This window comes from Oncorhynchus gorbuscha, unplaced genomic scaffold (genome assembly GCF_021184085.1).
Source record: "Oncorhynchus gorbuscha isolate QuinsamMale2020 ecotype Even-year unplaced genomic scaffold, OgorEven_v1.0 Un_scaffold_2543, whole genome shotgun sequence".
Taxonomy (NCBI): Eukaryota; Metazoa; Chordata; class Actinopteri; order Salmoniformes; family Salmonidae; genus Oncorhynchus; species Oncorhynchus gorbuscha.
The window spans coordinates 19717-45500 of NW_025747029.1; the positions used below are offsets into that span (position 1 = coordinate 19717).

The following is a 25784-nucleotide window of genomic DNA, read 5'->3' on the forward strand; positions in this document are numbered from 1 at the left end:
CCAGCACATGGTTTCCATGGTTTCCATGTGTTTGATGCCATTCCATTTACTCCGTTCCAGACATTATTATGGTCTGTCCTTCCCTCAGCAGCCTCAACTGGCCTCCCAATCAGCATGCTACCTTTTGATTGGGACACAGGCTGTGTAATGTGCTTTGGACATGAAAACATTGCACATTGACCACCAAATAGAAAACATTTATTGGTGTTGTTGTGAGGTCTGCATATCACTGTTATTCACGTCAATATTTTAGATTCTCTAATATCGTCTCAAACAACTGCCATCATATCCCACTAAACTTCATTCATAATGTAGGTTTACCACTAGAGGGCAGCAGAAGCACACACAAGGCATTCCTGCTGTGAGAGACAGACCGTTTATTATGAATTATATATTCACTTCATTTTATTCTTTAGTGATGTGCCAATGCATTTTAGTTGTGCACCACTGTAATGCAGGATTGCAATTAGAATGTTACATTGACTTACAAAATGTATTCAAACTGTCTAGAATAAACTTGACATTCATTTGGAAATATTTTATTAACGTTTTCGAAACTTTTCGCATAATGAACACACCTCTAATGAGGAGAATGTATTTAATTGGTTGAATCTGCGCCAGAGAAAGCCGCTCGAGCTTAAAGTTGATTGGTGATTTGGGGCTGTGCAGTCTTGAAAAATGAAGTCTTCAGAAATGGTGAGGGGTAGAACATACATTGATAATGCAAGTCTTATGCATCAACCTATTCAATTTGAAGTTACTTTTTGCAGTTACAATACATATGCAGTTTTTCTAAGTCGTAGGCTACTGCCTATAAATAATGATTCAGAAGTTTATTGTATTGACTGGTGTTGTTTCTATTGTGTTTCCATCTGGAAACCTGTGGAAATGGAACTAACACTGAATCAATTCACAGCTGTTAATTAGTGGAGGCTGTTGGGAACAGTTATAGGAGGACGGGCTCTGTGTAATGGCTGGAATGGAGTTATTGGAACGGACTCAAACATGAGGTTTCCATATGTTTCATACTGTTTCAATGATTCCATTCCAGCCATTACAATGAGCTGTCATCTTATAGCTCCTCCTACCAGCCTCCACTGCTGTCAATCACTTAGAAACTCTGCATGAATTTATTTAATACATTTTGTTGGATAGCTTTATATAAAATCCAAAGGTATTCCAGAAACTAGTTATTAGAAATATACATACTGTATTGTTGTTTTTCTTTAGTAAAATGAACTCAACTAGATCCAAGAGGGAGCTTAAAGGGGCAGTAAGCAATTGCTACATACATTTTTGCAGAATAGAACTTAAATGCCTCATGGGCTTAGTTCAACTGTAATACCCCGTCAGAACCCGAAAGCTTCTTTTACTCTGTTTGTAAATGAATTAAATGTAAACAATGTATGCTTACAACAATAATGTTGATATAATGGATGGTCAGTCCTTGATTGTTTTATTTTCTTTAACCTCCACAAGTTCCTCTGAATTCCTGTTGAAGAAGTTCCTGATAACATGTGAACATGGCACATTGTCTGTGGTGAGGATCTTTGGGAGGATGGAGGACGGAGGAAGCAGTACACTAGTGGTCTGTGGGAGGAACCACTTCCTCTATAGTCTTCTTTTGATTGTGACACAACCCTTCCGTCAGTCTTTTCTTCTTCATATTTTGGGTTTGGTAGATAATGAGTTGAGAGTGTAAGTTGGTCAGACAAAGTCCTAACTCCTAAACCCACCCACTAAGAGCTCCTAATAGTTCCCTCTCCTGGGAGCTGGAAGACAAGACTGGGACGATGCACTAACTACAGTATATACCACAACAGTACCTCTGTTCCACCAATCCTGTCTTCTTGGTGTGCTCCCCTATGCTTCTGTCTGTGATTGGAAAAGGGTAAGTCCATGATCCAGACAGACAGGTGTGGCCCCACAGAGTGAAGACCAGGAGGATGGCATACAGTGTGGACTTCAATCTGAGACCTATAATGGAGCTTGAATTAGAGTAAGTTGCTCTTTACTCTCATCTCTCTGTTAATGGTGGGATGTTTAAGTAGAGCTGTGTTTTGTAGCCCAGGTCTGTCCACAGTTGCATATTCTGCAGGAGATACTGCACTATTGTGTGTGCTTTGTTGTTCCTCGTTGTTAGTTCTAGTTTCACAAACACTCTCTCTGTCTGGTTGTACATAGTTGGTGCATAGGACATCATTAGTTTGGAATAGGTCAAGGTTTAATCTCAGTTAACCCAGAACAACATTATTGCGTAATTTGGTCAGATGCTGGATGATGGTACCATTTCTGTTTATGCAGTCTGTTCACGTGAGATTAGTCAAGGTCTAAACATCCCATTCGAAAGCTCCTTTAATGCTGTCCAGCTACTGTATGGTTGTAAGGGAAGGGAACACTGCCGCTCTCTAACCAAGGTTGATTTGAGGAGCAAACTGAAGCAAAGAGCTTTTGGAGGACAGTGGAAGTTGATTAAAAAAAGTGCTTCTATATTGCAGTGACATATTAGTTTCTCCCAGACTGTCTAGTGTTTGTTTAGTGAATGTTATTCTCAAAGACAATCTTGTTTAAAATATATAGCTCCATTATCTGTTCTACATACATTACACGTGGTTTTAGTAGTTAAAGTGTACACATAATTTTTTACAGAAATTATTTTCTTTTGATTTATTTTATTTTTATTTCACCTTTTATTTAACCAGGTAGGCCAGTTGAAAACAAGTTCTCTTTTACAACTGCGACCTGGCCAAGATAAAGCAAAGCAGTGCGACTAAAACAACACAGACTTACACATAAACAAACGTACAGTCAATAACACAATAGAAAAAAATAATAGAAGAATCTATGTGCAGTGTGTGCAAATGTAGAAGATTAGGGAGGTAGGCAATAAATAGGCCATAGAGGCAAAATAATCACAACTTAGCATTAATACTAGAGTGATAGATGTAAAGATGATGATGTGCAAGTAGAGATACTGGGGTGCAAGAGGGTAAGTAATAATATGGGGATGAGGTAGTTGGGTGTGCTATTTACAGATTGGCTGTGTACAGGTACAGTGATCGGTAAGCTGCTCTGACAGCTGATTCTTAAAGTTCGAGAGGGAGATGTAAGACTCCAGTTTCAGAGATTTTTGCAATTTGTTCCAGTCATTGGTAGCAGAGAACTGGAAGGAAAGGCGGCCAAAGTAAGTGATGACTTTGGGGATGACCAGTGAGATATACCTGCTGGAGTGCCTGCTACAGTTTGGTGTTGCTATGGTGATCAGTGAGCTGAGATAAGGCGGGGCTTTACCTAGCAGAGCCTTGTAGATGACCTGGAGCCAGTGGGTTTGGCGGCGGATATGTAGTGAGGGCCAGCCAACGAGAGCATACAGGTCGCAGTGGTGGGTAGTATATGGGGCTTTGGTGACAAAACGGTTGGCACTGTGATAGGCTCCATCAAATTTACTGAGTAGAGTGTTGGGGGCTATTTTGTAAATGACATCGCCGAAGTCAAGGATCTGTAGTATAGTCAGTTATATGAGGGTATGTTTGGCAGAATTAGTGAAGGAGGTGTTTGTTTTGCGAAGTAGGAAGCAGATTCTAGATTAAATTTTGGATTGGAGATGTTTAATGTGAGTGGAAGGACAGTTTTCAGTCTAACCAGACTCCTAGGTATTTGTAGTTGTCCACATATTCTAAGTCAGAACCGTCTAGAGTAGTGATGCTAGTCAGGCGGGCGGGTGCGGGCAGCGATCGGTTGAAGAGCATGTGCTTAGTTTTACTAGCATTTAGAAGCAGTTATTTGTCCTCTGGTCTGTTTCTCTCTTTTGGATATGTTCCAGTGACCCCAGTTGCCTTGGCAACATTGGAGCCTTTTGTTCTATTAATCATTGTCCTGAGAATAGGAAATCATAACATCGACAAGCACTGGCTATTTTTTCCTCAATCGTTGCATAATTCATATTGAATGTGTTTTTATATGTAGATAAAACCAAGAATAAGGGAAAGGTGGATACCTAGTCAGTTGTCCAACTTAAATGTGTCTTCCGCATTTACCACAACCCCTCTGAATCAGAGAGGTGCGGGGGAATAGTGGGTTAACTGTCTTGCTCAGGGGCAGAATGACAGGTTTTTACCTTGTCAGCTCGGGGATTCGATCCAGCAACCTTCCGGTTACTGGCCCAACGCTCTAACCACTAGAATAACACTGCTGTGTGTGTGCATTTGTTTACGCATTTACAAGTATCTGTCCATTCATCTGTACAGCCATCTGTTGATGCATGCACATGTACCATAGCCCTCTGTCTGGTATAAACCTCTTCTATTCCATTGCTCAACGTTCACCAGGAGTCTTAGGGGTGATGATACAGCCCAGGACTCTATAACGGGAACAGGTCTGGAGAGTGGCAGTCGTGAAACCCTGGAAATGGAGGTCCTTACAACAGAAGGCAGAGGTACTTCTATATGTGGTTGTATCCCAAGTGGCACCCTATTCCCTATGGGCCCTGGTCAAAAGTAGTGCACTATGTGGGCAATCGGTTGCCTTTTAGGACGTAGCCAGCTTGTTACAAGTGAATGTTTTCCAGTGAACTGATATGCTCATTGAGGTGAGGACTGATATCTTCTAACTCCCTGATAACCACTACATCCATAACAGTGTTAGCCTGGTCCCATACTGTGCTGTAGCCAACTTGTCTTTATCATTGCCATGCCTACATGTATGACAAAGAACATAATACACAGAGGAGTTGGATAAAGCACAAGCAGACTACCACCAGGGTCATGTTCATTAGGCACCAAATGTAACAAAACTGAATGAAACAAGGAGAGGCTACTTGGACTTGTTCAATAAGAAATGTTTGCAGTTGAAACATTTTTAAAAATAATTGTCCATTGCATGCCCTAATGAACACGACCAAGGCCAGTACAGTGTGTCTTACTGAATATATTTTATCATCTGATTAATCATATTCAATCATATGTTCCCCACAGATAGGCTGGCCAGCCAGATGAGTGATGTCAGAGAGCGGGCAGATGAGAGGAGTGAGGAATCCATACAGACCAACCGTCTGGTCAGGAAGTGCTGGTCTACCGCCACCCTGAGGGTCCTGTCCTCCATGCCCAGTCGCAGCATCGGTGAGACCATCCTTTCAGTCACAAGCCGGTTTGTTAACGGGGAAACCTCAGGGTTGTGTTTAATAGACACAGAAGGGAAGAAAACGGCTTGAAACCGTGAGGTACTTCCTGAATTTGTTCAAATAAATGCTTGTTTTCGTTTGACGTTGCAAACGGTTTTGCCACGTTGTGCTCTAATGAACAAGACCCAGGTCAAAGGCTTTTGTGTGACTCATAAAGAGACTATGGGTGATATTTTGAGAGCATACAAAAATGTTGCAGTTCCTCTTGTATCTGCCCTGTTACCCATGTGGATCAGTTGGTAGAGCATAGCACACAGGGTTGTGTGTTTGATTCCTACCGGGAATCAGTATGAAAACGTATTCACTCACTACTGTAAGTCGCTCTGGATAAGTGTAAACGCACCACACACATTTTAAATATGTACAATGGTTCGGAAATCTACATCTATGTGGATGGTCAAAATGGGGGGTCTAAGAACATGAATAAGTCATTAGATGAGTTTCCTGTCTCTTGTCTTACTGTGTCAGAAGTTTCAGAAAACTACTGGAGGAGAATATGGCCTACGCAAAAGTCACTGACCTCACAAGTGGTTGACATTTGAATAAACTGCTGGGGTGTATTCATTAGTGCACACCGTAGTGAACCATGTATGCTGTGCAACAGAATACTTAATGGACAAGTTCAGGTTAGACAAATGTTTCGGCCATTTGTTTCCGTTTGGTTCCTAGTGAATACACCCAGGTAGTAAATGTCATCTTCCTCCTTTTAAACCTCAGGAAATGGTCTCTCCTCACTCAGGGCAGCAGAGTCGTCTTGAAATCATCTCCCAGTGCAACATCCGTTCTACTCAGCTGCGCAGGTACCACCGCCAGACCCAAGACGTTTCCCTCTCCTCCAGACCTAGTATCCGTGGCTATGGGATCGAGGCAGACTCTGAGGATGTCTGTGAGGAAGGTGAATCCCCAAACCCACTTCACCATCCACCCCTGAAGGCAATAGTCTTTCACCAGCTTTGAGGGGCCTTCTACCACCCTCACTACAGACACAGGACAATGTGTATGGCATTTGAAACCAGACAGTTTTAGATCTTTTAGATCAACCTTTGAACAGAGTGAACATTCCCTGACTGTCCCTCCGCTGAGAGTCAGTGTCTGTTTTGTGTGCTCTGCTGAGATGGGCTGTACCAACAAGAATGACTCCGCTGTTAAAAGTTAAAGATATCAAGGTTTGGTTAGAAAATGTTATACTGAACAAAAATATAAATCAACATGCAGCAATTTCAAAGATTTTACTGAGTAACAGTTCATATAAAGAAATCAGTCAATTGAAATGCATTTAATTCGGCCCTAATCTATGGATTTCATGACTGGGAACCACGGTAGGGGCGTGGCTCAGAAAACCAGTCAGTATCTGGTGTGACCACTATTTGCATCATGCAGCGTGACACATCTCCTTCACATAGAGTTGATCAGGCTGTTGACTGTGGCCTGTGGAATGTTGTCCCACTCTTCAATGTCTGCGAAGTTGCTGGATATTGGCGGGAGCTGGAACACACTGTCGTACATGTCAATCCAGAGCATCCCAAACATGCTCAATGGGTGAAATGTCTGAGTATGCAGGCCATGGAACAATTGGGACATGTACAGCGTCCAGGAATTGTGTACAGATCCATGCGATATGGGGCTGTGCATTATCATGCTGAAACGTGATGGATGAATGGCATGACAATGGGCCTCAGGATCCCGTCACGATATCTCTGTGCATTCAAATTGCCATCGATAAAATGCAATTGTTTTGTTGTCCATAGCTTATGTCTGCCCATACCATAGCCCCACCGCGACCATGGGGCACTCCGTTCACAACGTTGAAATCAACAAAACGCTTTCCCTCACATCTGCCATCTGCCTGGTACTGTTGAAACCGGGATACATCCGTAAAGAGCACACTTTTCCAGCATGCGAGTGGCCATCGAAGGTGAGCATTAGTCCACTGAAGTCTGTTACGATGCCAAACTGCAGTCTGGTCAAGACCCTGGTGAGGACAACGAGCACACAGATGTTTTCTGACAGTTTGAGCAGAAATTCTTCAGTTGTGCAAACCCACAGTTTCATCAGCTGTCGGTGTGGTTGGTCTCAGATGAGACCAGTTTCATTCCGCAGATGAAGAAGCCGGATGTGGAGGTCCTGTGGTTTTGTGGCTTTTGTGGTTACATGTGATCTGTGGTTGAGGCCGGTTGGACCTACTGACAAATTCTCTAAAACAATGTTGGAGGCGGCTTATGGTAGAGAAATGAACATTAAATTATCTGGCAACATCTCTGTTGGACATTTCTGCAGTCAGCATGCCAGTTGTATGCTCTCTTAATAGCCAGGCAAATACAAGCCTGTCTCTTATATTTGTGGTTGTGTTCAGTGATTGAAGCAAATAAATGCCTGGGCTATTAAATTGAAGTTTTATGGTATCCTATTAACTTTGTGTGGATTACAGAGACCAAGAGACAGGAGCTGGTCAACAATCTTCAGAGTCTGTCGGCCGGTGACCGTGTGCGTATGCTGCGTGCCACGCCCTTAGTCTGGCTGAGAAGACTAAACTGAGGTGCCATATTCTCTTCATTGTTTGTAATTGATTATCTTAATTGTTCCAGGACACCATTTGCTTTACATGATGCCAATGTAAAGTTTGACAAACAAATTACACGAAAGCTACTTAAACCCTTCTCTCTCATCATTGCTGAATCTTCAAAGACCCCTTTTACAGTCAACATCTCTCCTTAGGAAACTTGTATTCAGTGACAGAGTTGGACAGTCCCTCTTGAGCAGCCAGGTTCCCTGCTGTAGCCTCCTTAAGCGAGTGAGTATAACCAAGCTATCACTAGCATAAAACATGCTGTTGGCAATTTCACGACTATCATTCAGATGTCAAATCTGAGGAAAGTGCTCCAATCCTGACGTTAATCTCTGCACAGAGATGTTAGGCATGAAAGTTACTCTGCGTCCTGTGTCCACAGGCTTTGTATCACATCTGGTTCGGATGTCTCTTCATCCTCAGTTCCCTGCAGTTGTGGCAGGTGGCTTTGAAGAGGCTGGGTGGCCGCTTTGGCACTGGTGTGCTCTCCTACTTTCTCTTCATCAGGACTCTTCTGCTCTTCAACGTCTTTCTCTTCCTCATCAACGGCCTGTTCCTGGTCCTCCCCCAGGCCATCCACCCGCCCCTTCACACCCCCAGCTCCCACAGAGTCACAGGCCTGGAGCTGTTCACCGGCACGGTAAGATGAGGTTTATGATTGATTGGTTGATTATGTTCAGCCACAAGGTTTTGACCTTAATGTGATTCACTCTAAAGTTTAAACTCCACTGATCGTCCAGCGAAATGTCACCGATTGGTTAAGTTACAATTTCTAGCATGTACCAAAATCTCTGCTGTGTGCGGTGAAAGCACGACGTGGTTGTTGAGCCTCTACAGAGTACACCTAGTGGAGTGTAAATCCAGCCTACGCCAATAAAACAACTGCTGCTGACATACCTAGCTGACATACCTAGCTAAGTCACAATGCAATGCCCACCCATACAAATGTAAAGCACCAGCAAGAGCACTTCTATATCAAAACACTACATCAGTGTTGTCAGTCTGTTTCTGAAACCACATCACCTCTCTTCCTTCTCAGGGTTATCTCTCTAACTCTCTAATGTTTTATGGCTACTACACCAACTCCACCATCAACACCAGTTGTAGACCTGATGACGCCACCGCCGGGACTGGCTGCGGCACCACCAGTGACCCTCACATGATGGCCTACAACATTCCCTTAGCCTACTGCTTCACCATCGGCATAACATTCTTTATCACCGGCATCGTCCTCGTTTACAGGTTGAACAACCCTCTCAAACCTTTTGAAGTGCTGATATAGGATCAGATTATCATTTTTAAGCTGCGTTCACACAGGCAGTCCAATTCTGATATTTTGCCCAATTATTGTCGAAAGATCTGATCTGATTGGTCAAAAGACCAATTACCAGCAAAATATCAGAATTGGGCTACTTGTGTAAACGCAGCCATTGATCATAACCTGAATATGACCCTGATCTATTCATTTGGAATCTCTTTGTTAGCCTGGTCCAAGATCTGTTTGTGCTCTACAGCCAACTGCTATGGTCCGTGTTGGTGTGAAAATGCCCATAAGAGTTGGCAGGACAGATCTGTGACGTTTTTCTCCTTGTTGGTCTTTCATGGGAATAATAAAATGTTTTCATTGTACTTGTTTTAGCATGTCCAAGTCCTTTGGGAGGAGTTTCCGTGTGTTCAAGTCTCAGGGAAACATGGCCATAAAGGTCTTCTGCTCCTGGGATTTCAAAGTCAGCAAGAAGATGTCTGTCAGGCTGCAGTCGGAGAACATCACCACCCAGCTCAAGGTACGGGACAGGATCATGTTCATTAGGGCTCACAGTGAAAAAATAAAAATACAATTCCAGCCCAAAAACTCTAATAAGCATTTCTTATTGGACAAATCCAGGTAGTCCCTCCCTGTTTCTGTCTGTTTATTCCATTTTGTGCCTAATGAACACGACCCAGGGGTTTCAAACTCTAGTGCTGGAGAGCTAACGTCAACAGGTGTTCAAGGTTTTGCACAAGTCCATCACTAATACACCTTATTCAGCCAAATGTGGTCCATGATTCACTGACCGTTTTAGGTGTGATGAGCCATGATCATTTGTTTTAGGTGTGATGAGCCATGATCATTTGTTTTAGGTGTGATGAGCCATGATTATTTGTTTTAGGTGTGATGAGCCATGATCATTTGTTTTAGGTGTGATGAGCCATGATCATTTGTTTTAGGTGTGATGAGCCATGATCATTTGTTTTAGGTGTGATGAGCCATGATTATTTGTTTTAGGTGTGATGAGCCATGATCATTTGTTTTAGGTGTGATGAGCCATGATCATTTGTTTTAGGTGTGATGAGCCATGATTATTTGTTTTAGGTGTGATGAGCCATGATTATTTGCTGATAATTTCAATAAGGCATGTTTGAATCAGGCATGTTAGTGATGGGCAGGAGCAAAATCCTGCGTTGACTATAACAAACAAAATAGAACAGATAGGATAGAGGCCTGATCAAGCTCATATTCTATGCTAAGTCAGAGGCTGAAGCCCACTTCCAGTCCGTCAATTTGCCTCTAATAGATCTGCATATCTACAGTATCTAAAGGACAACTGCTGGTATTGAAATACACACAGGATGTGGGTCTAGGTGTTTGTGGTGTAGCATGCCTATAGAAAGCTACATTCTTGCCCAGCGTCAACAGAAAATGAACCAGAATATGCAACCATTTTAAGATGTACTAATAAGACTAAGTTAGCTACAAGGAACTACATTATTATGCAGATTAAAATACTGACTGGGGAAGTTATTTTCAGTGTTGTAGTTTCACTGACTCTACATTCACTGTTTGGCTACTGATGAAAATGAGCTGTACTGTCCTTGTTGAATAAATAAATAAACTGTCTCTTCGTTCTTTCCAGGAGCTGTTGTCGGAGGTGAAAGGCGGAGAGGAGGTGAAGGGCAGGCTGTCTGGGATGGCGGTGCACCTGCTAGCATGGAGCATTTCTCTGGGGGGCACCTTCTTCTGTGCACTCGGCATCCACTGCTTTGCCAAGTACATGCACCTGGTTAGTGTGTGTGTGGGGGGGCTCGTATCACACCATAGAACACTATGCAAATCCAACCCCAGCTAAACTGTTGCACCTTTTTCATACTGCTGAGCCAAGCATGAGCTGTACTGCACTGGCCTGGTTAGGCATCCTCTATAGCTGCTGGAACTGTGCTGGAGAGGACAATGTGGAAAGAAAATGGGCTATACGGACCAGCACAGTACGGTTCAGGTTTGCACAATAGGGGTATTACTGCCAGAGTTTCTTGTGGCTACTCTCTCAAAGGTAGATAGATTAGCCTTTACCAAGGAAGGAGAGAGATCTTACTCGTCACTAACCCACTGCTGCTGGCACACCAGCCCATTAGCTACCTTCCCATTTTCATTCTAGCATACCACATAGAATACAATGCCCAACACTGTACATAACTTCCTTTTTAAGTAGAAAATGAGTGGGTGGATATTGGCAATACATAACTTCCTTCTAAGTAAGTTAGTTAGTGGGTGGATATTGGAAGAGGACTATCACCACTTTACTTTCAAGTATTGCCACAGTTTTTGGGGATAAGGTTTTTTCAGAGTTTCTCTGAGAATCAGACAGGAACGTTTTTTGTTTGTTGCAGAATTATACTTTGGTGAGTCAACAGAGGAAATCACATTGTGAAATCAGAAAGCAGCTTAAGACATGTTGTTGCCTGCAAAACAAGATGGGGAGATGTCTCGGGGCCTACTCGAAGGGAATGCAACATTCTCAATGTTGGAGTAGGTCAGAAGCCTGGTCCCAGATCTGTGGTGTATAGCCCACTCCTATGGACTTTGTCATGCCAAATAACACAAACAGATCTGGGAGGACCAGACGATAGTCAGCGATGTAGAGCCTTGCTTGTTCTTACCTTACTGTCTGTCTGCACTGCAGTGTTTCTATAGCCAGGTCACAGATCTGTTTGTTCTGTATAGCCAACTCCTATGGTTGTACGTTTGACAATGACCATAGGAGTTGAGAAGACTGATCTGTGTCCACTGCCCACCCAACTAATATTCATAGCAACAAAGAACTGAACATTGTGCCCAACTGATAACGCCTCCAGCACCCCTGGTCTCTACTGTAGGCCTATGCAACACCCCTGGTCTCTACTGTAGGCCTATGCAACACCCCTGGTCTCTACTGTAGGCCTATGCAACACCCCTGGTCTCTACTGTAGGCCTATGCAACACCCCTGGTCTCTACTGTAGGCCTATGCAATACCCCTGGTCTCTACTGTAGGCCTATGCAACACCCCTGGTCTCTACTGTAGGCCTATGCAATACCCCTGGTCTCTACTGTAGGCCTATGCAACACTCCTGGTCTCTACTGTAGGCCTATGCAACACCCCTGGTCTCTACAGTAGACCTATGCAACACCCCTGGTCATTACTGTAGGCTTACGCAACACTCCTGGTCTCTACTGTAGGCCTATGCAACACCCCTGGTCTCTACTGTAGGCCTATGCAACACCCCTGGTCTCTACTGTAGGCCTATGCAACACCCCTGGTCTCTACTGTAGGCCTATGCAACACTCCTGGTCTCTACTGTGGGCCTATGCAACACTCCTGGTCTCTACTGTGGGCCTATGCAACACTCCTGGTCTCTACTGTAGGCCTATGCAATACCCCTGGTCTCTACTGTAGGCCTATGCAACACCCCTGGTCTCTACTGTAGGCTTACGCAACACTCCTGCTAATTTTGTTAAACTCTCTCTTCTTCAAACACAGTCCTTTGTTTACTGTTTTTCCTTCAATGTGACCAGAGGAGACTTGAGGATGCAGAGGGGGAGGTCAGTGTGGTGCATGAGGCTCATCTGCTGGCTCTGCCTGGGGTTGTGTCCTGTGGGAACCTCCTCCTCCCTGGTCTCTTTAACCTCGTGTCTTGGATGGAGAACTTCAACTCGCCCATTGTACGTCTCTATGTTTCCATTTTCAGGTAAATACGAATAGAAGTGCGTTCAGAGATGTTCAGTGTTTGGCACATATTAGTACATTAGCATTGTGGTGAGTTACAATATTTTCCCAGAAATCCTGGTTGAAGGATTCTGGATTTCCTGCTTATTCCCTCCTTATTCTGGGAATCTTCCAACTGGGATTTCTGGAAAAACAGCTAATTTTGGTGAAAATTAAAGTTAAGTTGGTGAATTATCTTACCAAAGCTAATGTCACAATCTAATATGAATGGAAATATGTAAATTACATGTTGCTTAGCCTATATTTCATTTTGGATTGTGACATTAACGGGATCCCGAGTGGCAGAGCGGTCGAAGGCACGGCATCTCAGTGCTTGAGGCGTCACTACAGACACCCTGGTTCGATTCCAGGTTGTATCACAACCGGGTATGTTTGGGAGTCCCATAGCGGCGCACAATTGGCCCAGCGTCGTCCGGGTTTGGCCGGTGTAGGCAGTCATTGAAAATAAGAATTTGTTCTTCACTGACTTACCTAGTTAAATAAAGGTTACGTTTTAAAACTATTTTGGGGTTGAAGCATACTGATAGCTCTATATAACCGGTAGTGTGGAATGTGGACAAATCTTGACATTAGACTACAGAAAAACTTTTGACGAGTGTAATTTCCCTTTTTAATTCAAAGCATGCAACACATGTTCAAATGTATACATCTTTCCCCATTAGAGAGAAAATGTTGCTGTTTGTAAAGCTAATTTCCTGCAATTCTACATGTCTAATGTGTGTTCATATGATACCTGAGTGACTCAACAAAATCAATGGGGGGCCCTGGGCACGTAATCCAGCCACGATAACTGTAAGATTTAGATAGGTAAATTAGGCTAACCAGTTATCTAGCTGACATGTAGCTGGTTAGCCTAACTTACCTACAGTGCATTGGAAAAGTATTCAGACCCCTTGACCTTTTACACATTTGTTACGTTACAGCCTTATTCTAAAATTGATTCAATTGTTTTTCCCTCCTCAATCTACACACAATACCACATAATGACAAAACAAAAACAGGTTTCTAGAATTAGTTTGAAATGTATAAAAAAAATGTAAACTGAAATATCAGATTTACATAAGAATTCAGACCCTTTACTCAGTACTTTGTTGAAGCAGCTTTGGCTGTAATTACAGCTCTGATTCTTCTTAGCTATGATGCTACAAGCTTGGCACACCTGTATTTGGGGAGTTTCTCCCCGCAGATTTCTTCTCTGCAGATCCTCTCAAGCTCTGTCAGGTTGGATGGGGAGTTTCTCCCTTTCTTCTCTGCAGATCCTCTCAAGCTCTGTCAGGTTGGATGGGGAGTTTCTCCCTTCTCTGCAGATCCTCTCAAGCTCTGTCAGGTTGGATGGGGAGTTTCTCCCTTTCTTCTCTGCAGATCCTCTCAAGCTCTGTCAGGTTGGATGGGGAGTTTCTCCCTTTCTTCTCTGCAGATCCTCTCAAGCTCTGTCAGGTTGGATGGGGAGCGTTGCTTCACTGTTATTTTCAGGTCTCTCCAGAGATTTTCGATCAGGTTCAAGATGTCCTGAATCCACTCTTGCATTGTCTTGGCTGTGTGCTTAGGTTTGTTGTCCTGTTGGAAAGTGAACCTTCACCCCAGTCTGAAGTCCTGAGCGGTCTGGAGGAGGTTTTCATCAAGGATCTCTCTGTTCTTTGCACCGTTCATCTTTCCCTTGATCCTGACTAGTTCCTGCCACTGAAAAACATCCCCATAGCATGATGCTGCCACCACCATACTTCACCGTAGGGATGGTGCCTGGTTTCCTCCCGACGTGAAACTTCTCATTCAGGCCAAAGAGTTCACTCTTGGTTTCATCAGACCAGAGAATGTTGTTTCTCATGGTCTGAGAGCCTTTTGGCAGACTCCAAGCGGACTGTCATGTGCCTTTTTACAGAGGAATGGCTTCCGTCTGGCCTCTCTACCATAAAGGCCGGATTGGTGGAGTGCTGGAGCGATGGTTGTCCTTCTGGAAGGTTTTCTCATCTCCACAGAACTCCACACTTCTTCCTTTTAAGAATGATGGAGGCCACTGTGTTCTTGTGGACCTTCAATGCTGCAGACATTTGTTGGTACCCTTCCCCAGATCTGTTCCTCAACACAATCCTGTCTCGGAGCTCTACAGACAGTTCTTATAACCTCATGGCTTGGTTTTTGCTCTGACATGCACTGCCAACTGTGGGACCTTATATAGACTCCTTAACACAGGTGGACTCCAATCAAGTTTTAAAACATCTCAAGGATGATCAATGGAAACAGGAAGCACCTGAGCTCAATTTCAAATTCAAATTATTTACGTAAAAACTTGTTTTCACTTTGTCATTATGGGGTATTGTGTAAATTATGGGGTATTGTGTAAATTGACGAGATGTATTTATTTAATCCATTTTTAGAATAAAGACGTAACAAAATGTGTAAAAAGTCAAGGGGTCTGAATACTTTCTGAATGCACTGTGTCTAGCTTTGCACTGTGTCTAGCTGTAGGTCAGTCAGTGAATGACATAAGAAAACTGCCCATGCACTTACACATTTCCAAATTGCACCTTGTGCATTCTATTATAAATCAACAGCAGCAAGTTGAAAGCCTGACTAAGTTTCCCCCAAAAAAGTCAGGACCCGCTGTGTGTATTGACCCCGTTCTGGGTCCGGACCTCGGTCCTCCATTTCAGTATGGCTGGGCTAAACTGACCTTAAATCAGCACTCTTACTCTGAGACATTTGATACTGTACATCCTGTTTTTATACAGGAACCTACTGCTGAAGGTGAGCATTCTTGGCGTACTGTGCTACCATTGGCTGGGGAAAATTGCAGCTGAACCAGAGCAACATGGTCTGCAGGTAAGACACCTGATAGTTGTCACCATGCTGTCTGTCATAAAACAAGATGTCACCTTCAAATTAAGGTCCCCTTTCATTGAAACATTAGTATCTAAGAATTTATGGCCCAAAGTAGTAGTAGTAGGGGACAGTTCTATATTTACCAGGGAGGCTGGTCCAACTCAAGGTGTCATACAAAAAATGTACCTCCCTCCTCAGCTTAACTATTTACACATGACCCCCTCCCCTTTTCACTGTAAAATAAATTGCACACCCTCCCCCCTCATAGAATTAACTCAAAATAATGTTTACGACCACAAATAACAACTGTAGCAACACTGTGTTTATAAACATGGATATCAACTAAAGCATGCTTTTGTGGCACGATTGATGCCGTGCAGGTTGAGGGTTGGCCGACCACCACAGAGGAGCTCACTCTCCCTGCCTGTTTCATTACTCTACAATCAGAGCCGGATGCAGACAATGATCAGCTAGAGGGAAATCAGATTTAACATTTTAATGCCATATGTATAACTATGTCAAATATGCAACACATTTTCCACCAACAGGTTTCCGTCCCAATGCACCACACAACCAGTAAACAATTCCAAGCACCTCAATATCATGATTTGCGTTTTCAGAACCACAACAAATAGACTGACAACTGGAAATACATCCCTCCCTACCTTGTAGGCCTACCCAGTATTGAAGGCTTGTGTTGACAATCTCCGACTGTCATAAAACTGTCATTTTGCTGTTTTGTAACAGATGTCTCTTTCCATTTGTCAAATGGCCGCTGCACTGTTTGGATAGATTTTTTTTCAGCAAAACACCAGTCTCAACGTCAACAGTGAAGAGGCGACTCTGGGATGCTGGCCTTCTAGGCAGAGTTCCTCTGTCCAGTGTCTGTGTTCTTTTGCCCATCTTAATCTTTTCTTTTTATTGGCCAGTCTGAGATGGCTTTTTCTTTGCAACTCTGCCTAGAATGCCAGCATCCTGGAGTTGTCTCTTCACTGTTGACATTGAGACTGGTGTTTTGCTGGTACTATTCAATGAAGCTGCCAGTTGAGGACTTGTGAGGTATCTGTTTCTCAAACTAGGCACTCTAATGTACTTGTCCTCTTGCTCAGTTGTGCACCGCGGCCTCCCACTCTTTCTATTCTGGTTAGTGCCAGTTTGCACTGTTCTGTGAAGGGAGTAGTACACAGCGTTGTACGAGATCTCCAGTTTCTTGGCAATATCTCACATGGAATAGCCGTCATTTCTCAGAACAAGAATAGACTGACGAGTTTCAGAAGAAGGCCATTTTGAGCCTGTAATCGAACCCACAAATGCTGATGTTCCAAATACTCAACTAGTCTAAAGAAGGCTCGTTTTTACTGCTTCTTTAATCAGAACAACAGTTTTCAGCTGTGCTGAACATAATTGCAAAAGGGTTTTCTAATGTTCAATTAGCCTTTTAAAATGATAAACTTGGATTAGCTAACGCAACGTGCCATTGGAACACAGGAGTGATATCTGCTGATAATGGGCCTCCGTACGCCTATTGTCACGGCCGTCTTCCTGGAAGGAATAAGTGGACCAAAGCGCAGCGTGGTGAGCGTACATTACTTTATTTCTAATGTCGCCAACAAACAATACAAAACGACCGTGAAGCTTAAGAGGGCTATAGTGCCACTAACAAAGTCAACTACCCACACTAAAAGGGCTACCTAAGTATGATACTCAATCAGACACAACGTTAGACAGCCGTCCCTGATTGAGAACCATACCCTGCCAACACATAGAAACACAAATCATAGAAATAAAGGACATAGAATGTCCACCCAAATCACACCCTGACCAAACCAAAAAGAGACATAAAAAAGGCTCTCTAAGGTCAGGGAATGACCTTACCCCGCTCCAAAGGTGCGGACTCCGGCTGCAAAACCTGAACCTATAGGGGAGGGTCTGGGTGGGTATCTATCCGCGGTGGCGGCTCTGGTGCGGGACGTAGACCACGCTCTGGCTCACCCCGCTTTGGTGGCGCCTCTGGTGTGAGGACCCTCTCTGCGGGCCCCGGACTTGGGACACTCGTTGCGGGCCCCGGACTTGGGACACTCGTTGCGGGCCCCGGACTGGGGACACTCGTTGGCGGGGGGACCCCGGACTGGGGACCCCCCGGACGTTGCGGGCCCCGGACTGGGGACCCTCGTTGCGGGCCCGGACTGGGGGACCCTCTTGGGGCCCCGGACTGGGGCCCCTCGTTGCGACTGGGGACCCTCGTTGCGGGCCCCGGACTGGGGACCCTCGTTGCGGGCCCCGGACTGGGGACCCTCGCTGGGGGGAGGCCCCGGCCATGGAGGCCGTCGCTGGGGGCTCCGTGCCATGGAGGCCGTCGCTGGGGGCTGGGGAGGCCCGGGGGGCTCCGTGCCATGGAGGCCGTCGCTGGGGGCTCCGTGCCATGGAGGCCGTCGCTGGGGGCTCCGTGCCATGGAGGCCGTCGCTGGGGGCTCCGTGCCATGGAGGCCGTCGCTGGGGGCTCCGTGCCATGGAGGCCGTCGCTGGGGGCTCCGTGCCATGGAGGCCGTCGCTGGGGGCTCCGTGCCATGCCCTGTGCCCAATGCAAAAATATATTTTAAAAACACACTACCCCGCCCTGTGCCCAATACAAACTATATACAAAAAACACACTACCCTCCGCTGTGCCCAATACAAAAATATATACAGTGGGGCAAAAAAGTATTTAGTCAGCCACCAATTGTGCAAGTTCTCCCACATAAAAAGATGAGAGGCCTGTAAATGTTCACCATAGGTACACTTCAACTATGACAGACAAAATGAGAAAAATCCAGAAAATCACATTGTAGGAATTTTAATGAATTTATTTGCAAATGATGGTGGAAAATAAGTATTTGGTCAATAACAAAAAGTTTATCTCAATACTTTGTTATATACCCTTTGTTGGCAATGACAGAGGTCAAACGTTTTCTGTAAGTCTTCACGAGGTTTTCACACACTGTTGCTGGTATTTTGGCCCATTCCTCCATGCAGATCTCCTCTAGAGCAGTGATTTTTTTTTTTTTTTTTTTTTTTTTGGGGGGGGCGTTGCTGGGCAACACGGACTTTCAACTCCCTCCAAAGATTTTCTATGTGGTTGAGATCTGTAGACTGGCTAGGCCACTCCAGGACCTTGAAATGCTTCTTATGAAGCCACTCCTTCGTTGCCCGGGCAGTGTGTTTAGGATCATTTTCATGCTGAAAGACCCAGCCATGTTTCATCTTCAATGCCCTTCCTGATGAAAGGAGGTTTTCACTCAAAATCTCACGATACATGGCCCCATTCTTTCTTTCCTTTACACTGATCAGTCGTCCCGGTCCCTTTGCAGAAAAACAACCCCAAAGCATGATGTTTCCACCCCCCATGCTTCACAGTAGGTATGGTGTTCTTTGGATGCAACTCAGCATTCTTTGTCCTCCAAACACGACAAGTTGAGTTTTTACCAAAAAGTTATATTTTGGTTTCATCTGACCATATGACATTCTCCCAATCTTCTTCTGGATCATCCAAATGCTCTCTAGCAAACTTCAGACTGGCCTGGGCATGTACTGGCTTAAGCAGGGGGACACGTCTGGCACTGCAAGATTTGAGTCCCTGGCGGCGTAGTGTGTTACTGATGGTAGGCTTTGTTACTTTGGTCCCAGCTCTCTGCAGGTCATTCACTAGGTCCCCCCGTGGGGTTCTGGGATTTTTGCTCACTGTTCTTGTGATCATTTTGACCCCACAGGGTGAGATCTTGCGTGGAGCCCCAGATCGAGGGAGATTATCAGTGGTCTTGTATGTCTTCCATTTCCTAATAATTGCTCCCACAGTTGATTTCTTCAAACCAAGCTGCTTACCTATTGCAGATTCAGTCTTCCCAGCCTGGTGCAGGTCTACAATTTTGTTTCTGGTGTCCTTTGACAGCTCTTTGTTCTGGGCCATAGTGGAGATTGAAGTGTGACTGTTTGAGGTTGTGGACAGGTGTCTTTTATACTGATAACAAGTTCAAACAGGTGCCATTAATACAGGTAATGAGTGGAGGACAGAGGAGGCTCTTTAAGAAGAAGTTACAGGTCTGTGAGAGCCAGAAATCTTGCTTGTTTGTAGGTGACCAAATACTTATTTTCCACCATTTGGAAATAAATTCATTAAAAATCCTACATGTGATTTTTCTGGATTTTTTTTCCCTCATTTTGTCTGTCATTGTTGAAGTGTACCTATGATGAAAATGACAGGCCTCATCTTTTTAAGTGGGAGAACTTGCACAATTGGTGGCTGACAATACTTTTTTGCCCCACTGTATAAAAAACACACTACCCCGCCCTGTGCCCAATACAAAAATATATTTAAAAAACACTACCCCGCCCTGTGCCCAATACAAAAATATATTTTTTTAAAACACTACCCCGCCCTGTGCCCAATACAAAAATATATTTTTTTAAAACACTACCCCGCCCTGTGCCCAATACAAAAATATATTTTTTTAAAACACACTACCCCGCCCTGTGCCCAATACAAAAATATATTTTTTTAAACACACTACCCCGCCCTGTGCCCAATACAAAAATATATTTTTTTAAAACCACTACCCCGCCCTGTGCCCAATACAAAAATATATTTTTTAAAACCACTACCCCGCCCTGTGCCCAATACAAAAATATATTTTTTTAAAACACACTACCCCGCCCTGTGCCCAATACAAAAATATATTTTTTTAAAACACACTACCCCGCCCTGTGCCCAATACAAAAATATATTTTTTAAAACCACTACCCCGCCCTGTGCCCAATACAAAAATATATTTTTTAAAACCACTACCCCGCCCTGTGCCCAATACAAAAATATATTTTTTAAAAACACTACCCCGCCCTGTGCCCAATACAAAAATATATTTTTTAAAAACAAAATAAAAATAAAATGCATAACCCTCCCCAAAGCACTTTTTTTTATTTTTGTTGGAAAACCCTCCCTTATTTCGACCCCCCTTTCCCCCCTAGGCCTTGCAAGTGGAGCAATTTTGCTCTCCCACAAATTGAGTGGGATAGTATAGACTCTTTTCAGATGTCTATTAGTCTGTTAATGAGTTCCCACCACAGTTGTTGTAATGTATATTTTGACTTTGGTATCTTGGTCTGTCGCTACAGTGCTGGGAGAGCTTTGTTGGTCAGGAGCTGTATCGTTTCCTGCTCGTGGATTTCATATTCACGGTTCTCTACACAGTCTTCGGAGAATTTATATGGAAGTAAGAAGTGTTTTATGGTAATAATTCCTGTAAGGTGTACTGACACTCCCTCTGTAACCCCATGTTGTGGAGATTTGTATGTGTTAACCTACAGTACCAGTCTAAAGTTTGGACCTGCCTACCACTTTGGACACGTTGGACATCTTCTACATTGTAGAATAAGAGTGAAGACATCAAAACAATGCAATAACACATATGGAATCATGTAGTAACCCAAAAAATGTTCAACAAATGTAAATGTATTTAGCCACCCTTCTCCTTGATGACCGCTTTGCACACTCTTGGCATTCTATATGTTGTCATCTGGAATGCATTTCAATTAAAAAGTGAATTTCTGTCATTTATTTTCATAGTGTGTTTGAGCCAATCAGTTGTGTTGTGACAAGGTAGGGGGACGTATACAGGAGATAGCCCTATTTGGTAAAATACCAAGTCCATATTATTGCAAAAACAGCTCAAATAAGCAAAGAGAAACGACAGTCCATTACATTTTAAGACATTAAGGTCAGTCAATCCGGAACATTTCAAGAACTTTGAAAGTTTCTTCAAGTGCAGTTGCAAAAACAATCAAGCGCTATGATGAAACTGGCTCTCATGAGGACCGCCACAGGAATGGAAGACCCAGAGTTACCTCTGCTGCAGAGAATAAGTTCATGAGAGTTACCAGCCTCAGAAATTGCAGCCCAAATAAACTTAAACAGCATTGCTACCACAGCATTCTGCAGCGATATACTATCCCATCTGGTTTACGCTTAGTGGGACAATGACCCAACACACCTCTAGGCTGTGTAAGGACTATTTGGCCAAGGAGGAGAGTGATTGAGTGTTGCATCAGATGATCTGGACTCCACAATCACCCGACCTCAACCCAATTGAGATGGTTTGGGATGAGTTGGACCGTGGAGTGAAGGAAAAGCAGCCAACAAGTGCTCAGCATATGTGGGAACACATTCAGGACTGTTGGAAAAGCATTCCAGGTGAAGCTTGGTTGAGAGAATACCAAGAGTGTGCAAAGCAGTCAAGAAAAAGGGTGGCTGCTTTGAAGAATCTAAAACACTTTTTTGATAACTGTATGATTCCATATGTGTTATTTCATAGTTATGGCTTCACTATTATTATGCAATGTAGAAAATTAGTAAAAATAAAGAAAAAACCTTGTAGGTTTAGAATGAGTGTGTCTAAACTTTTGACTGGTACTGTGTATTCTATTTTCATAATCGCTCTACTTGCTCTTTGGAGATTCTATCTGGAAATATTTGAATGACTAACCAGCTGAGCATATTTTGAAGATGTTTGTGTAGATAATTAATGTGCAGTGTAACTGGTATTCTATTTTCACTGTGCTTGACATGCTCTCTGGGTCATTTGTGAGGAAGTCGGTAGTGATGTTGTGAGTGCCAGAACAGCTTGAGCATTTGGTTGTTTCACATTCACTGTGAGATGTACTGACACTACTATTTTAATGTTGACTGTGTTATACAGTCTTTTGAAGGATGGTTCTAGAGTCCATTACCTTCATTAGTCAGACAGCTAAACAGTAACCAATACAGGCTTTTGAAGGATGGTTCTAGAGTCCATTACCTTCATTAGTCAGACAGCTAAACAGTAACCAATACAGGCTTTTGAAGGATGGTTCTAGAGTCCATTACCTTCATTAGTCAGACAGCTAAACAGTAACCAATACAGGCTTTTGAAGGATGGTTCTAGAGTCCATTACCTTCATTAGTCAGACAGCTAAACAGTAACCAATACAGGCTTTTGAAGGATGGTTCTAGAGTCCATTACCTTCATTAGTCAGACAGCTAAACAGTAACCAATACAGGCTTTTGAAGGATGGTTCTAGAGTCCATTACCTTCATTAGTCAGACAGCTAAACAGTAACCAATACAGGCTTTTGAAGGATGGTTCTAGAGTCCATTACCTTCATTAGTCAGACAGCTAAACAGTAACCAATACAGGCTTTTGAAGGATGGTTCTAGAGTCCATTACCTTCATTAGTCAGACAGCTAAACAGTAACCAATACAGGCTTTTGAAGGATGGTTCTAGAGTCCATTACCTTCATTAGTCAGACAGCTAAACAGTAACCAATACAGGCTTTTGAAGGATGGTTCTAGAGTCCATTACCTTCATTAGTCAGACAGCTAAACAGTAACCAATACAGGCTTTTGAAGGATGGTTCTAGAGTCCATTACCTTCATTAGTCAGACAGCTAAACAGTAACCAATACAGGCTTTTGAAGGATGGTTCTAGAGTCCATTACCTTCATTAGTCAGACAGCTAAACAGTAACCAATACAGGCTTTTGAAGGATGGTTCTAGAGTCCATTACCTTCATTAGTCAGACAGCTAAACAGTAACCAATACAGGCTTTTGAAGGATGGTTCTAGAGTCCATTACCTTCATTAGTCAGACAGCTAAACAGTAACCAATACAGGCTTTTGAAGGATGGTTCTAGAGTCCATTACCTTCATTAGTCAGACAGCTAAACAGTAACCAATACAGGCTTTTGAAGGATGGTTCTAGAGTCCATTACCTTCATTAGTCAGACAGCTAAACAGTAACCAATACAGGCTTTTGAAGGATGGTTCTAGAGTCCATTACCTTCATTAGTCAGACAGCTAAACAGTAACCAATACAGGCTTTTGAAGGATGGTTCTAGAGTCCATTACCTTCATTAGTCAGACAGCTAAACAGTAACCAATACAGGCTTTTGAAGGATGGTTCTAGAGTCCATTACCTTCATTAGTCAGAAACAGCTAAACAGTAACCAATACAGGCTTTTGAAGGATGGTTCTAGAGTCCATTACCTTCATTAGTCAGACAGCTAAACAGTAACCAATACAGGCTTTTGAAGGATGGTTCTAGAGTCCATTACCTTCATTAGTCAGACAGCTAAACAGTAACCAATACAGGCTTTTGAAGGATGGTTCTAGAGTCCATTACCTTCATTAGTCAGACAGCTAAACAGTAACCAATACAGGCTTTTGAAGGATGGTTCTAGAGTCCATTACCTTCATTAGTCAGACAGCTAAACAGTAACCAATACAGGCTTTTGAAGGATGGTTCTAGAGTCCATTACCTTCATTAGTCAGACAGCTAAACAGTAACCAATACAGGCTTTTGAAGGATGGTTCTAGAGTCCATTACCTTCATTAGTCAGACAGCTAAACAGTAACCAATACAGGCTTTTGAAGGATGGTTCTAGAGTCCATTACCTTCATTAGTCAGACAGCTAAACAGTAACCAATACAGGCTTTTGAAGGATGGTTCTAGAGTCCATTACCTTCATTAGTCAGACAGCTAAACAGTAACCAATACAGGCTTTTGAAGGATGGTTCTAGAGTCCATTACCTTCATTAGTCAGACAGCTAAACAGTAACCAATACAGGCTTTTGAAGGATGGTTCTAGAGTCCATTACCTTCATTAGTCAGACAGCTAAACAGTAACCAATACAGGCTTTTGAAGGATGGTTCTAGAGTCCATTACCTTCATTAGTCAGACAGCTAAACAGTAACCAATACAGGCTTTTGAAGGATGGTTCTAGAGTCCATTACCTTCATTAGTCAGACAGCTAAACAGTAACCAATACAGGCTTTTGAAGGATGGTTCTAGAGTCCATTACCTTCATTAGTCAGACAGCTAAACAGTAACCAATACAGGCTTTTGAAGGATGGTTCTAGAGTCCATTACCTTCATTAGTCAGACAGCTAAACAGTAACCAATACAGGCTTTTGAAGGATGGTTCTAGAGTCCATTACCTTCATTAGTCAGACAGCTAAACAGTAACCAATACAGGCTTTTGAAGGATGGTTCTAGAGTCCATTACCTTCATTAGTCAGACAGCTAAACAGTAACCAATACAGGCTTTTGAAGGATGGTTCTAGAGTCCATTACCTTCATTAGTCAGACAGCTAAACAGTAACCAATACAGGCTTTTGAAGGATGGTTCTAGAGTCCATTACCTTCATTAGTCAGACAGCTAAACAGTAACCAATACAGGCTTTTGAAGGATGGTTCTAGAGTCCATTACCTTCATTAGTCAGACAGCTAAACAGTAACCAATACAGGCTTTTGAAGGATGGTTCTAGAGTCCATTACCTTCATTAGTCAGACAGCTAAACAGTAACCAATACAGGCTTTTGAAGGATGGTTCTAGAGTCCATTACCTTCATTAGTCAGACAGCTAAACAGTAACCAATACAGGCTTTTGAAGGATGGTTCTAGAGTCCATTACCTTCATTAGTCAGACAGCTAAACAGTAACCAATACAGGCTTTTGAAGGATGGTTCTAGAGTCCATTACCTTCATTAGTCAGACAGCTAAACAGTAACCAATACAGGCTTTTGAAGGATGGTTCTAGAGTCCATTACCTTCATTAGTCAGACAGCTAAACAGTAACCAATACAGGCTTTTGAAGGATGGTTCTAGAGTCCATTACCTTCATTAGTCAGACAGCTAAACAGTAACCAATACAGGCTTTTGAAGGATGGTTCTAGAGTCCATTACCTTCATTAGTCAGACAGCTAAACAGTAACCAATACAGGCTTTTGAAGGATGGTTCTAGAGTCCATTACCTTCATTAGTCAGACAGCTAAACAGTAACCAATACAGGCTTTTGAAGGATGGTTCTAGAGTCCATTACCTTCATTAGTCAGACAGCTAAACAGTAACCAATACAGGCTTTTGAAGGATGGTTCTAGAGTCCATTACCTTCATTAGTCAGACAGCTAAACAGTAACCAATACAGGCTTTTGAAGGATGGTTCTAGAGTCCATTACCTTCATTAGTCAGACAGCTAAACAGTAACCAATACAGGCTTTTGAAGGATGGTTCTAGAGTCCATTACCTTCATTAGTCAGACAGCTAAACAGTAACCAATACAGGCTTTTGAAGGATGGTTCTAGAGTCCATTACCTTCATTAGTCAGACAGCTAAACAGTAACCAATACAGGCTTT

The 25784-nt window shown here is 43.2% G+C and overlaps 1 pseudogene; it reads left to right on the forward strand.

Moving 5' to 3' along the window:
• Nucleotides 1-674: 674 nt before the first annotated feature.
• LOC124026060 overlaps nt 675-25784 on the forward strand; it is a 34896-nt pseudogene continuing 9786 nt past the window's right edge.